Source organism: Bombina bombina, chromosome 12, assembly GCF_027579735.1.
Source record: "Bombina bombina isolate aBomBom1 chromosome 12, aBomBom1.pri, whole genome shotgun sequence".
NCBI classification, from domain to species: domain Eukaryota; kingdom Metazoa; phylum Chordata; class Amphibia; order Anura; family Bombinatoridae; genus Bombina; species Bombina bombina.
In genome coordinates, this window is record NC_069510.1 from 33,922,425 (window position 1) to 33,936,547 (window position 14,123).

A 14,123-nucleotide genomic window follows, 5' to 3' on the forward strand; every position below is an offset into this window, starting at 1 on the left:
TTAGATCAAACTACCAATTGAGGCCTTTAGGTGTCTTGGGGGGGTAGTTATCAAGCCGTCAACCTCAAATACGCTGGAATTCCGCAGCGTATTTGTGGCGAGGCTGATTCGCCTTAGTTATCAAGCCCTAGATACCGGCAAAAGTAGAATTTAGTGACGTAAGCTTCAATCCGCCGGACTCAGTCCGACACAGATCGATTCTTATGTCACTACAGATGTTCCGCACACAAGTTCGGCACAATCTGACTACTTTTGCTAGTTATCAAAAAACTAGCATTTACGCTCGGCACTTTTCCGGCCCAGGGTACCTGGTTTTCAAACCGCCGCCCTGGAGGCGGCGGATCCCATAGGAATCAATGGGAGTCTGACCATAGCGAAAGTTCATGTTCGCTGCTGCCAGACATCCCATTGATTCCTATGGGAGATGTCTACACCTAACACCCTAACATGTACCCCGAGTCTAAACACCCCTAATCTGCCCCCCCCCCCCACACCGCCGCAACTAAATAAATGTATTACACCCTAAACCGCCGCTCCCGGAGCCCACCGCCAGCTATACTAAATATGTTACCCCCTAAACCGCCGCTCCCGGAGCCCACCGCCACTCTAATAAACTGATTAACCCCTAAACCGCCACTCCCGGAGCCCACCGCAAGCTATAATAAATATGTTAACCCCTAAACCGCTGCTCCCGGTCCCCGCCGCAACTATAATATATGTATTAACCCCTAATCCGCCGCTCCCAGACCCCGCCGCCACCTATAGGATACCTATTGACCCCTATCCTGCCCCCCCTATACCGTCGCCCTCTATAATAAAGTTATTAACCCCTATCCTGCGGATCCCGGACCTCGCCGCAACTAAATAAATAGTTTAACCCCTAAACCGCCGCTCCCGGACCCCGCCGCAACCTATATTAAACTTATTAACCCCTAATCTGCCCCCCCTACACTGTCGCCACCTATAATAAGTTTATTAACCCCTATCCTGCCCCCCCTACACCGCCGCCACTGTAATAAAATTATTAACCCCTAAACCTAAGTCTAACCCTAACCCTAACACCCCCTAACTTAAATATTAATTAAATAAATCTAAATAATATTTCTCTTATTAAATAAATTATTCCTATTTAAAACTAAATACTTACCTGTAAAATAAACCCTAAGATAGCTGCAATATAATTAATAATTACATTGTAGCTATTTTAGGATTTATATTTATTTTACAGGTAACTTGGTATTTATTTTAGCTAGTTAGAATAGTTATTAAATAGTTATTAACTATTTAATAACTACCTAGCTAAAAGAAATACAAAATTACCTGTAAAATAAATCCTAACCTAAGTTACAATTAAACCTAACACTACTCTATCATTACATTAATTAAATAAATTAGCTACAAATAACTACAATTAAATTAAATTAAATAAACTAACTAAAGTACAAAAAATAAAAAAAGCTAAGTTACAAAAAATAAAAAAATAAGTTACAAACATTTAAAACATATTACAACAATTTTAAGCTACTTACACCTAATCTAAGCCCCCTAATAAAATAACAAAGCCCCCCAAAATAAAAAAAATGCCCTACCCTATTCTAAATTAAAAAAGTTCAACGCTCTTTTGCCTTACCAGCCCTTAAAAGGGCCTTTTGCGGGGCATGCCCCAAAGAATTCAGCTCTTTTGCCTGTAAAAGAAAAATACAACCCCCCCAACATTAAAACCCACCACCCACATACCCCTAATCTAACCCAAACCCCCCCTTAAATAAACCTAACACTACCCCCCTGAAGATCATCCTACCTTTAGTCGTCTTCAGCCAGCCGACCCACCGATGGAACCGAAGAGGATATCCGTAGCGGAAGAAGTCATCATTCATGCGGCGCTGAAGAAGTCTTCCATCCGATAGAAGTCTTCATCCATGCGGCGTCTTCAATCTTCATCCATCCGGAGCGGAGCGGAGCCATCTTCAGACGATCTGACGCGGAGCCATCCTCTTCTTCCCGACGACTACCGACGAATGGATATTCCTTTAAGGGACGTCATCCAAGATGGCGTCCCTTCAATTCCGATTGGCTGATAGGATTCTATCAGCCAATCGGAATTAAGGTAGGAAAAATATGATTGGCTGATTGAATCAGCCAATCAGATTGAAGTTCAATCCGACTGGCTGATCCAATCAGCCAATCAGATTGAGCTCACATTCTATTGGCTGTAAGTATAGTGTAGTGTTAGGTGTAAATGTAACTTAGGTTGTTTTTATTTTACAGGTAAATTTTTCTTTATTTTAGCTAGGTAGCTATTAAATAGTTAATAACTATTTAATAGCTATTGTACCTAGTTAAAATAAATTGAAAGATGCCTGTAAAATAAAAATAAATCCTAAGATAGCTACAATATAATTATAATTTATATTGTAGCTATATTAGGGTTTATTTTAAAGGTAAGTATTTAGTTTTAAATAGGATTAATTTATTTAATAAGAGAAATATTATTTAGATTTATTTAATTAATATTTAAGTTAGGGGGTTCTAGGGTTAGTGTTAGACTTAGGTTTAGGGGTTAATAATTTTATTACAGTGGCGGCGGTGTAGGGGCGGGGGCAGGATAGGGGTTAATACATTTATTATAGGTTGCGATGGTGTAGGGGGGGCAGATTAGGGGTTAATAAGTTTAATATAGGTTGCGGCGGGGTCCGGGAGCGGCGGTTTAGGGGTTAAACTATTTATTTAGTTGCGGCGAGGTCCGGGATCGTCAGGATAGGGGTTAATAACTTTATTATAGGTGGCGACGGTATAGGGGGGGCAGGATAGGGGTTAATAAATTTATTATAGGTGGCGGCGGTATAGGGTGGGCAGGATAGGGGTTACTAGGTATAATGTAGGTGGCGGCGGTGTCCGGGAGCGGCAGTTTAGGGGTTAATACATTTATAAGAGTTGCGGCGGGGTCTAGGAGCGGTGGTTTAGGGGTTAATAACTTTATTGAGTTGCGGGGGTCTCCGGGGGTGCCGGTATAGGGGGTAGAACAGTGTAGTTAGTGTGGGTGCTTAGTGACAGGCTAGCAATAAAGCTGGGAAAAAGCCGAAGAGCAGCAAGATCGGATGAGTGATAACTATTACAGTCTGCTGCTCATCGCCCCGTACTTGGTGCGCGGCTTTTTGACAGCTTTATTGATAACTTAGGTGAAATTTTGCAGGTCCGCGGCGGCGATGGTAGGCGAGCTTAGGCGGGCGTATTGAACCGGCGAAGGCAGGTAAAGTAGACGCGTTGAAAACTACCCCCCTTGGTGTCTAATAACCAAATCCATTTGGCTTTTCTATACAACAGATCCCTCATTCTGTCACCCCCTCTTGGCTTTTTATTGGCATGATCTATGACCATGAATCTTAACTGATTGGTCTTTTCCAAAAAATGGGAGGGGACAGGAAGATGGGATTGTTTCTCATTGCCAATATTGGTTTTGTGCTGGAAGAAGCGGTCGTTAACCTTTTGGGTGGTCTCGCCTATATATAACAGACCACATGGGCACTTAAGCGCATACACCACATATATAGAGTTACATGTAAAATACCCTGGGATTTTAATTTTTTTCCCTGTGTAGGGATGTGATATATCTCCTCCCTTGATAACACTATTACATTGGGCACATCCAAGGCACGGGTATGTCCCATTCTTAGGGGTGCCAAAAAACTTTTGTTGACCTCCCTTAGTAATCACATTTTTTGGAAAAGGGCCATCAAGCCAATCAGTTAAGATTCATGGTCATAGATCATGCCAATAAAAAGCCAAGATGGGGTGACAGAATGAGGGATTTGTTGTATAGAGAAGCCAAATGGATTTGGTTATTAGACACCATGACACCTAAAGGCCTCAATTGGTAGTTTGATCTAATGCCTTTAATTTGATTTGTTTGCTTAATTTAATATTTATAGAGATTCCTTTAGTGCCTGCCTTCTGTTCTGTATTGCTTTTAATTTTATATACTAATATTTGAGGGCCCAATCCCCTTATTAGTCGCTATTGGGTTATTAACTTATTACAAGTGTTTGTATCATTATACATGTGTGATGTCATAGTTTACTCATACCACCAGTCAGCCTGGGGATTGGTCCTTCATTAATTGCCTTGTGAATAAAGTTATGTTCACACCTCAGTTTATGTAAGCTTGAGAAAGGGTCAGTAAGCCTCAAAATGTTGCTCCAATAAAGGTGTTTTATTTAATCAGAGTACTACCTTCTTCCTTGTTTGTACCATATTAGCATTGGACCTTGGAGGGGGGTCCTTGAAGGTTTCAGCACCTACTACCTGCATCAGTGCAGTCTCTGGCTATACTGTGGATGACCCTGGAGTGTGGATCCTAATATTGACTTTACCTATTTATTAGAGCACAATGACATGCCTCGCAAGCATTCAAACCAAAACGGTTCTTTTTACTCTTAAAGGGACATTATACACTCATTTTTTCTTTGCATAAATTTTTTGTAGATAATCTATTTATATAGCCCATAAAAGGTTTTTTTTTTTTTAAAAATGTATAGTTTTGCTTATTTTTAAATAACATTGCTCTGATTTTCAGACTCCAAACCAAGCCCCAAAGTTTTATGAGAATACCGTCAGCTACCTACTCCAGCTTGCTCATGTTTGTGTAAAGGGTCTTTTCATATGCAAAAGAAGGGGGAGGGGGGAGAGTGTCTTATTTCCCACTTGCATTGGGCTTTCCAGCTACCTTTTCAACAGAGCTAAACTGAGAGCTTCTAAGTTTTTAAACAGTTTTATACTGGATTTTTATATCAGTATCTGTGTATCTTATTCTTTATAGTTGTATCTATTACATGCAGTTATATGAAAATGAGTGTATACTGTCCCTTTAATATGAGAATATCCGTTAAAAAAAAGTAATACATTTTGAAATGCCCTTTTAAATTCAACAAAGACATAAAATAGTTTTTCTATCCCTTTAGGTAAATGCTCTTAACATCAAAACATATAACAAATGAATCAAAACAAGTAGAGCTAATGACACTAATTATGCTTTACACATATGTTATATGTATATATTGATTGGAGTCGCCGAGTCGCCATGTTAGCCCAATGATTTAGATAGCAAAAAGGATATTGCATTCATCAATAGCTTTCGGAAGTATTCCTTCTTTTTCAAGTCTAAAGCAATATTGCTTCAGACTTGAAAAAGGAAGGAATACTTCCGAAAGCTTGTCAGCTTATAAATGTATAGTTAGCCCAATAAAAACGTATCATTGCTCAATTCTCTTGTTATCTATCTATCTATCTATCTATCTATCTATCTATCTATCTATCTATCTATCTATCTATCTATCTCTCTATCTATCTATCTCTCTATCTATCTATCTATCTATCTATCTATCTATCTATCTATCTCTCTATCTATCTATCTATCTAGTGCTTCTTTTGTAACTGAAAAGGTGCAGGTATTCAAAACAAAGGTGCAGTTACTCATTGATTGTTGATTGATAAATTTAGCTCAGTAACTTTGAGAAAAGCAAAGGGACAGAATTATTTACATTCACCTAGATTACGAGTTTTGCATTACAGCTTTTAACGCTGAAAGAATGGCAATTCCAGCGTAATGGCCAGTAACGCATATTATGAGTCGTGACGGTATTGCTATACCGCAAGCATTTTAACCTGTAACGTAGCGTCCATTCCGCACTCAGAAAAATTATGTTTTTGCGTGGGATTTTCATAGTCCCGGTATTACAGGTTGTACGGTCTGGCTAAAATGCTTGCATTACAGCCTATACCGACACAATCCATACCACCATCTGAGACCAGTAGTTTTGTGCAACAATTTTTTTTCACAAAACTCATAACTAAAGTGTTACAAAGTACATTAACACCAATAATCTACCTATTAACCCTTAAACCGCCATTCTCCCGCATCGCAAACACTATATTAAACTTATTAACTCCTAATCTGCTGCCCACCCACATTGCCGCCACTATAATAAAGTTATTAACCCCTAAACCTCCGGCCTCCCATATCGCCACCACTATAATAAAGTTATTAACACCTAAACTTCCGGCCTCCCACATCGCTGCCACTAAATAAACCTATTAACACCTAAACCGCCTCCCACATCGCAAAACACTACATTAAAGTATTACCCCTAAACATAACACCCCCTAACTTTAAATTACAATAAACTATCTTAAAATAAATAAAAACTTACCTGTGAAATAAAAATAAACCTAACATTAAATGATAAATTAACCTAACATTACTATTGTAATAAAATAAAAAAACTACTACCAATTGAAAACCTAAATTACAAATTTAAAAAATCCTAACACTACGAAAAAAAATAAAAAAATCTAAAATTACTAAAAATAATAAACACTAAATTACAAAAAATAAAAAACACTAAGCTTACAAAAATAATAAACGAAATTATCAAAAATAAAAACAATTACACCTAATCTAATACCCCTATAAAAATAACCCCCCCAAAATAATAACACCCCCTAGCCTACAATAAGCTACCAATATCCCTTAAAAGGGCCTTTTGTAGGGCATTGCCCTAAGTTAAACAGCTCTTTTACCTGTAAAAAAATACAAAATCCCCCAACAGTAAAACCCACCACCCAACCAACCCCCCAAAATAAAAAATAAAAACTCTAAAAAAACAACTAACGGCTAGATTTAGAGTTCTGCGGCCAAAGGGGTGCGTTAGCTACGCGTGTATTTTTCCCCCCGCACCTTTTAAATACCGCTGCGTTAGGCTCCAAAAAGGGAGCGTATAGCATAATTTACCGCCACTGCAACTCTCAATACCAGCGGTGCTTACGGATGCGGCCAGCTTCAAAAATGTGCTCGTGCACGATTCCCCCATAGGAAACAATGGGGCAGTTTGGGCTGCAGTGTTCAGCTCTTAACGCAGCCCCATTGTTTCCTATGGTAAAACACTTCCTAAGTCTGCACCTAACACCCTAACATGAACCCCGAGTCTAAACACCCCTAACCTTACACTTATTAACCCCTAATCTGCCGCCCCCGCTATCGCTGACCCCTGCATTTTATTATTAACCCCTAATCTGCTGCTCCGTACAACGCCGCAACCTACGTTATCCCTATGTACCCCTAATCTGCTGCCCCTAACCCCCGCTGACCCCTATATTATATTTATTAACCCCTAATCTGCCGCCCCCAACGTCACCACCACCTACCTACAATTATTAACCCCTAATCTGCCGACCGGACCTCACCGCTACTCTAATAAATGTATTAACCCCTAAAGCTAAGTCTTACCCTAACCCTAACACCCCCCTAACTTAAATAGAATTTTATTCTAACGAAATAAAATAAATATTATTAACTAAAGTATTCCTATTTAAAGCTAAATACTTACCTGTAAAATAAACCCTAATATAGCTACAATATAAATAATAATTATATTGTAGCTATTTTAGGATTAATATTTATTTTACAGGCAACTTTGTATTTATTTTAACTAGGTACAATAGCTATTAAATAGTTAATAACTATTTAATAGTTACCTAGTTAAAATAAGTACAAAATTACCTGTAAAATAAATCCTAACCTAAGTTACAATTAAACCTAACACTACACTATCAATAAATAAATTAAATAAACTATCTACAATTATCTACAATTATATCAACTAAACTAAATTACAAAAAAACAAACACTAAATTACAAAAAAACCACTAAATTACAAAAAATAAAAAAAGATTACAAGAATTTTAAACTAATTACACCTACTCTAAGCCCCCTAATAAAATAACAAAGCCCCCCAAAATAAAAAAATGCCCTACCCTATTCTAAAATAAAAATTGTAAAGCTCTTTTTTTTTTTTTTTTTTAATATAAATTTTTATTGAGGTTTTGCAGAAAATACAGCATATATGGATTACCATAAAACAGAAATTACAAAAGTTTCAGGGTAACAATATCCATTGATACATGTAAAATTAACATTAAGTGTTAGAATAGGTAGGCGTCTGATACCTCAGTTTTAGAAAAAAAAGAAAAAGAAAATTCTTTAGTATTTTCCTCACCTGACACAAAAAGGTCCCTCTTGAACCTGACAAAACTTATACAATCTAGAGGAGGAAAATAGGTCCTAGATAATGAATATTAACAACTGATAGAGCAGATAAAATTAACAAAGGGTAATATGCAACTAGATGACTAATAATACTATGGACCAGAGTTGTGATTGCATAAAAAAAGGTCACTTATTATTGGCATAGTAAGAGAGTATCTACCCATAATAGTGTAAATGATAAACATTACATGCAAACTGGTTGTATTAGGTGCTAAAGTGTATAAGTATATAAAATACAATGATAAATAATGGTTTAACTCTATATTACAAAGTCAACAAACAAGGATAAACCAATATGACACATCAGTGGTGCATTCTTTGATAATGATGCTAGTTGCCATAAGCAAACGGGATAGAATTCAAGTTTAAGAAAATTAATCAGCTACGTCAAATATTATGTCGGGACCCTTGTATAGGACAAGTGTATACAGAAATGCAGACACATTTAAAGGTCTTGCAGATGCAAAGGTGCCTCTGCAGTTGCATTTCCTCCTAGGGACTAGGTTTATGGTAGTATGTTATACCAAGCTAACAATTAGTAAAGGATGCAGGGCGTCTAGTGGATATTTGCTAAGGAGAAATTGTACAATCTTTTTCCTAGTTATAGCCCCTAGTAAGGCTGTACTATGTAAGCTTATAAGATGTTGGTATAAGCAAACCATGTGCTACAGTTGTATTTGCAACATAAAATGACTAACAGGCTGATAACCTAGGAGGTATAAGGAATATAGATATATAGACTACTGTAGATGAACAAACAAAACTGCAATATAAACCAACCTGACTCAGGAGGAAAAAAACCCCACGCTAGTATCATGAGATATGAGACACAGGACATCACAAATATATCACAGATATAACAGACTCTGTCTGAACACATGCATTCCAACGAAAAGAACAATGGGAACAAAACAGTACAAGCATGGTAGTTTGATCAAATAATACCTGTAAAACATTGCGTGGTAGCAGTTCATACTAATAGTGTGGGGAACATATAACGGCAGCATATCGGCATGTGACTAAACAGATACAAGCCGTGAAAAATACATAACGGCATTGACTATTAGAGTCCCCCAGGTATACGGCATAATCGCCATCATTAGGCTAAGGCAGTCTCTGTAATGATTGAATTGAGATCCTATCAGTGAACTCGTGGTAGTTGATTAAGGCAAGATGTGTGCTAAGTTGATCTTATACCTTGGCCTGCGTCAATAAACAGAAATGTTCAACCGATCCCAGTCTTACTTCGTTCTGATGTGGTAGACAGCTGTTTTGCAAGGGACATTTGTAAAGGACCTTGTCCCCAACGAATGTTATGTGTGCCGTCTCTCGTGAGGTGCAGACAGACCGCTGCACATATCTTCGGATCTGTCTGAGTGATCTGAGTGGGTTTAGCCTCCGTTCCTGAGCAGGGCCTTGGTAAGTCTACCATTCCTAAGACACCGACAGTCCCAAACAGCAGCTCAGCTTCAGGTGACATATAGCAGTTAGCGTAGATATGGCAGACCGGGTCTTCCCACTCTCTCTCCCTCAGAGGTGGTTGTTTAAATGCACTTGATGAGTACCAGGAGCTGTGCGTTACCTTTATGGGCTCCACATACTGTTCAGCAGGATCCTCTGATTCCCGGTCTCCATCATAGGGGTCACATGGAGGAGGGCAGCCTGCAAAGCACTGCGCAATCAAATTTCTCAATCCAGCGAAGTGCACATTAAGCATCTCATAAATAGTGTCTGCTGATGCTCGTGTATCGGTACCCATGTCTGATTAATGTTGTGTAGTAAATAGTACTACTCGTAACCCCAGTCTCCCAGGGGGGGGAATATGTGGAAGCCCCGGCTCCAGAAACCGCCAAACACTTTGTAAATGCGGCAGCCTTGAGGCCTAGCTGCAGAACTTAGATAGAACGGTCAGTCCAGAGAATTACCCCCAGGGCTATCAATTTCTTGGATCTTGCAGTATCACTCTGGTCCTCATGTACAGTATTAGAGATTTATAAAGGAAAACAATAAAATATTGTATAAAACACTGTGGTAGGACCAGGAGCTCCCATGAAACACGTCCTGTCTCTGCAACTGTAGGCTCCGCCCCCTTCTGTAAAGCTCTTTTACCTTACCAGCCCTTAAAAGGGCCTTTTGCGGGACATGCCCCAAAGAATTCTGCTCTTTTGCCTGTAAAAAAAACCATACAATACCCCCCCAACATTACAACCCACCACCCACATACCCCTAATCTAACCCAAACCCCCCTTAAATAAACCTAACACTAAGCCCCTGAAGATCTTCCTACCTTGTCTTCACCACGCCGGGTATCACCGATCCGTCCAGAAGAGGGTCCGAAGTCTTCCTCCTATCCGGCAAGAAGAGCTCCTCCAGAGGGTCCAAAGTCTTCATCCTATCCGGGCAGAAGAGGACATCCGGACCGGCAGACATCTTCATCCAAGCGGCATCTTCTATCTTCTTCCATCCGGCGCGGAGCAGGACCATCTTCAAGCAGCCAACGTGGAGCCATCCTTCTTCACCAACGGACTAACGATGAATGAAGGTTCCTTTAAGGGACGTCATCCAAGATGGCGTCCCTCGAATTCCGATTGGCTGATAGGATTCTATCAGCCAATCGGAATTAAGGTAGGAAAAATCTGATTGGCTGATTGAATCAGCCAATCAGATTCAAGTTCAATCCGATTAGCTGATCCAATCAGCCAATCAGATTGAGCTTGCATTCTATTGGCTGTTCCGATCAGCAGGGGCTTAGTGTTAGGTTTATTTAAGGGGGGTTTGGGTTAGATTAGGGGTATGTGGGTGATGGGTTGTAATGTTGGGGGGGGGGGGTATTGTATGTTTTTTTTTACAGGCAAAAGAGCAGAATTCTTTGGGGCATGCCCCGCAAAAGGCCCTTTTAAGGTCTGGTAAGGTAAAAGAGCTTTACAATTTTTATTTTAGGATAGGGTAGGTTATTTTTTTATTTTGGGGGGCTTTGTTATTTTTTTAGGGGGCTTAGAGTAGGTGTACTTAGTTTAAAATTCTTGTAATCTTTTTTTATTTTTTGTAATTTAGTGTTTGTTTTTTTTGTAATTTAGTTTAGTTGATATAATTGTAGATAATTGTAGATAATTGTAGATAGTTTATTTAATTTATTTATTAATAGTGTAGTGTTAGGTTTAATTGTAACTTAGGTTAGGATTTATTTTACAGGTAATTTTGTAATTATTTTAACTAGGTAGCTATTAAATAGTTATTAATAGCTATTGTACCTGGTTAAAATAAATACAAAGTTGCCTGTAAAATAAATATTAATCCTAAAATAGCTACAATATAATTATTATTTATATTGTAGCTATATTAGGGTTTATTTTACAGGTAAGTATTTAGCTTTAAATAGGAATAATTTATTTAATAAGATTTATTTTATTTCGTTAGATTTAAATTATATTTAATTTAGGGGGTGTTAGTGTTAGAGTTAGACTTAGCTTTAGGGGTTAATACATTTATTAGAGTAGCGGCGAGGTCCGGTCAGCAGATTAGGGGTTAATACTTGAAGTTAGGTGTCGGCGATGTTAGGGAGGGCAGATTAGGGGTTAATACTATTTATTATAGGGTTTTTGAGGCGGGAGTGAGGCGGATTAGGGGTTAATAACTTTATTATAGTAGCAGTGAGGTCCGGTCGGCAGATTAGGGGTTAATAATTGTAGGTAGGTAGCGGCGACGTTGGGGGGGGGGCAGATTAGGGGTTAATAAATATTATGTAGGGGTCGGCGATGTTAGGGGCAGCAGATTAGGGGTACATAGGGATAATGTAGGTGGCGGCGGTGTGCGGTCGGCAGATTAGGGGTTAAAAAATTTTAATAGAGTGGCGGCGATGTGCGGGGGCCTCGGTTTAGGGGTACATAGGTAGTTTATGGGTGTTAGTGTACTTTAGAGCACAGTAGTTAAGAGCTTTATGAACCGGCGTTAGCCCAGAAAGCTCTTAACTCCTGGCTTTTTGTTGCGGCTGGAGTCTTGTCGGTAGAGTTCTAACGCTCACTTCAGCCAAGACTCTAAATACCAGTGTTAGAAAGATCCCATTGAAAAGATAGGATACGCAATTGGCGTAGGGGGATCTGCGGTATGGAAAAGTTGCGGCTGGAAAGTGAGCGTTAGACCCTTTCCTGACTGACTCTAAATACCAGCGGTAGCCCAAAACCAGCGTTAGGAGCCCATAACGCTGGTTTGGACGGCTAACGCAGAACTCTAAATCTAGGCATAAGTTACCCATTGCTTCTAAAGGGGCATTTGTATGGGCATTGCCCTTAAAAGGGCATTTAGCTCTTTTTCACTGCCCCTAAAAGGGCATTCAGCTCTTTAAACAAAGGCCAGAGCACTAATCTAACAAAAAAACACCCAAAAAATGAAAAAAAAACTAACACTAACCACAGAATATCTACTCACAGTTCCTGAAGTCCGGTCATCCTTCTTCATCCAGGCAGCGAGAAGTCTTCATCCAGGCGGCAATATCTTCATCCATCCTGGAAGCTGAAGACATCCTGCGTGGAGCGTCCTCTTCATACGGTCACCGCCGTACACTGAAGTTGAATGCAAGGTAGCTGATTCAAAATGGCGTACCTTGCATTCCTATTGGCTGATTTGATTCTTCAAATTCAAATTTGTTAATAGGATGAGAGCTTTTGAATCGGCTACCTTGCATTTAACTTCAGTGTACGGTGGTGACCGAATGAAGAGGACGCTCCGCGCAGGATGTTTTCGGCTTACAGGATGGCTCCACTCCGCGTCGCCGGGATGAAGATAGAAGACACCCCCGGATGGATGAAGACTTCTCGCCGCCTGGATGCAGATGGATGTCCAGACTTCAGAAACCGTGAGTAGATATTCTGGGGTTAGTGTTAGGGTTGGGTGGCTTTTTTTTTTTAAATTAGGGCTTTGGGCTTTTTTAAAACAGCTAAATGCCCTTTTAAGGACAATGAAAAAGAGCTGAATGCCCCTTTAGGGGCAATGGGTAACTTAGGTTTTTTTTAGAGTTAGTTTTTTTTATTTTGGGGGGTTGGTTGGGTGGTAGGTTTTACTGCTGGGGGGACTTAGTATTTTTTTACATGTAAAAGAGCTGTTTAACTTAGGGCAATGCCCTACAAAAGGCCCTTTTAAGGGCTATTGGTAGTTTATTGTAGGCTAGGGGGTGTTTTTTGGGGGGACTTTTTTTATTTTTATAGGGCTATTAGATTAGGTGTAATTGTTTTTATTTTTGATAATTTCGTTTATTATTTTTTGTAAGCTTAGTGTTTTTTATTTTTCATAATTTAGTGTTTATTATTTTTTGTAATCTTAGATTTTTTATTTTTTTTGTAGTGTTAGGTTTTTATAAATTTGTCATTTCGATTTTTTTATTTTATTAGAATAGTTATGTTAGGTTAATTTATAGTTTCAAGTTAGTTTTTTTTATTTCACAGGTAAGTTTTTATTTATTTTAAGATAGTTATATTAATTAAAAGTAATTTTAATTTAAAGTTAGGGGGTGTTAGGTTTAGGGGTTAATAGTTTAATTTAGTGCTTTTTCTGATGTGGGGGGCTGGCGGTTTAGGGGTTAATAGGTTTATTTAGTGGCGACGATGTGGGAGGCTGGAGGTTTAGGGGTTAATAGCTTTATTATAGTGTCAGCGATGTTGGGGAGCGGCGGATTAGGGGTTAATAGCTTTATTATAGTGTCGGCGATGTCGGGTAGCAGCGGAATAGGGCTTAATAAATTTTTTATAGTGCTGGCGATGTCGGGAGCAGCAGATTAGGGGTTAATAACTTTATTTAGGTGTCGCGATGTCGGGAGTGGCGGATTAGGGTGTTTGGACTAGGGGGTTTATGTTAGGGTGTTAGGTTTAAACGTAATTTTTTTCCCCCCATAGACATCAATGGTGCTGCGTTATGGAGATTTTTTTATTCCGCGATTGCAGGTGTTAGTTTTATTTCTCACATTCTCTCCCAATTGATGTCTATGGGTAAAAGCGTGCACGAGCACGTCAAAGCAGCCTTTGGCTTTTGT

At 39.1% G+C, this 14,123-nt stretch overlaps 1 protein-coding gene across 1 annotated transcript in view; it reads left to right on the forward strand.

Annotated features, from left to right (window-relative positions):
- ADAMTS13 (ADAM metallopeptidase with thrombospondin type 1 motif 13) overlaps positions 1–14,123 on the forward strand; it is a 121,212-nt gene that overhangs the window by 2,940 nt on the left and 104,149 nt on the right. The gene's annotated exons all lie outside the window — the stretch shown is intronic.